Source organism: Suncus etruscus, chromosome 12 (genome assembly GCF_024139225.1).
Source record: "Suncus etruscus isolate mSunEtr1 chromosome 12, mSunEtr1.pri.cur, whole genome shotgun sequence".
NCBI lineage: Eukaryota > Metazoa > Chordata > Mammalia > Eulipotyphla > Soricidae > Suncus > Suncus etruscus.
This window is the reverse complement of record NC_064859.1, coordinates 1947091-1948476: the sequence shown is the minus strand read 5'-3', so window position 1 is coordinate 1948476 and position 1386 is coordinate 1947091. Positions and strand designations below refer to the sequence as shown.

At 36.9% G+C, this 1386-nt stretch overlaps 1 non-coding gene across 1 annotated transcript; it reads left to right on the top strand.

The window, feature by feature from the left end:
* Positions 1 to 558: 558 nt before the first annotated feature.
* On the top strand, positions 559 to 665 carry LOC126025150 (U6 spliceosomal RNA). The gene has a single exon (XR_007501195.1). It is a non-coding gene; the product is annotated as a U6 spliceosomal RNA (small nuclear RNA).
* The last annotated feature ends 721 nt before the right edge of the window (positions 666 to 1386 follow it).

The window sequence follows — 1386 nt, the reverse complement described above, 5'->3', positions numbered from 1 at the left end:
ATGATTTCATAATGTTTGTTAGAAATTAAAATACTGGGAAGTAATAGAAAAATTATGTCACCACAGAGCACATGGTTTTTATTTAAAATTAAATGTTGAGTATAACCCTTTAAGATTTATTGAACATAAATAGTTTGTTCCTAGTTTAAAATTGTACATATGTATTTAATTAGCATTATTCTAAAAAAATACAGTGATAACAGTAGTAAGAATTTTGGAAAATTCTTTTTATTATTTTAGAACCACTGACTTAAAGTGGTTTATTACTTTAACAAGAGTAAAACTGCTTAATGTGTTGGAAATTCCGAGATTCCTATTTTTCTCAAATGTTAGAGACCAAATATCTATTTGACCTAGACTCTGGGCTGCCTCTTGAGAGGACAGTTCGTTGGGTCTCCTCTTCAAGGCACAGAGCAGCAAGCAGCTTTGCTTAGCAGCCTCCTTGACTGCTCTTTCTCTGAGTGTCATGTTGACTACAATTTACATATGCAAATAGGGTTTCCCTACAATGATTCACAATTTTATAATAGTATTGTGTGTTATAAAAGACAACATGCTGTGCTCGCTTCGGCAGCACATATACTAAAATTGGACCGATCCAGAGAAGATTAGCATGGCCCCTGTGCAAGGATGACACGCAAATTCGTGAAGCGTTCCATATTAAAAAAAAAGAAAAAGACAGCATGCATACAATGCCACATGATATACTAACAGGAATGTTGCACTGGTGGAGAGGGGTGTTCTTTTTTATAACTAAACCCAACTAAAAATATGTTTGTAATCATGGTACTTAAGTAAAGATAATAATAATTGTTGCTTTAAATATAAAGTCTAATGCCTAGTGTTGGGATGAAGCCTCCCTCGGCACGGCGCATGTCCGGCAGGTCTGAATTGCAGGATAACGGTGGAGAAATAATCACAAGCAGTCAATTAAGTTTCTTCGGAGTCAGCCAGCTTTATTTCACGGCCCTGACCACCATGTGCATTTCTTCACCTGGCTTCTGTGCTAAGTCTTTTTCAAGCAGCCACTTCTCTGTTTCTTCTCTGGCTCTATCTGCCTGTCTCCCTTTCAGCTGCTCTCCATGCTTCCTTGCTTCTTCTCATTCCTCACCCCTGCCCAACATCTTTTATTTTTTATTCCAAACCACAGACCCCTTCCAGGTGTGGGTGGGTCTGACCATCCAGGTGAAACTAACATAGGGTATTGGGGAGGGGCTCCTTACAAATAATAATTTAAAAAATTGTTTAAAAATATTCCAAAAGTTTTTTAAGTTACTAAATATTTTTTCATCTAGCCAAAAAAAAGTCATCTTCTCCATTAGTACTTTTTTATTTCACATTCCACTCCAAAGGGGGGGGAAATATATATATGTGTGTGTGTGTGTG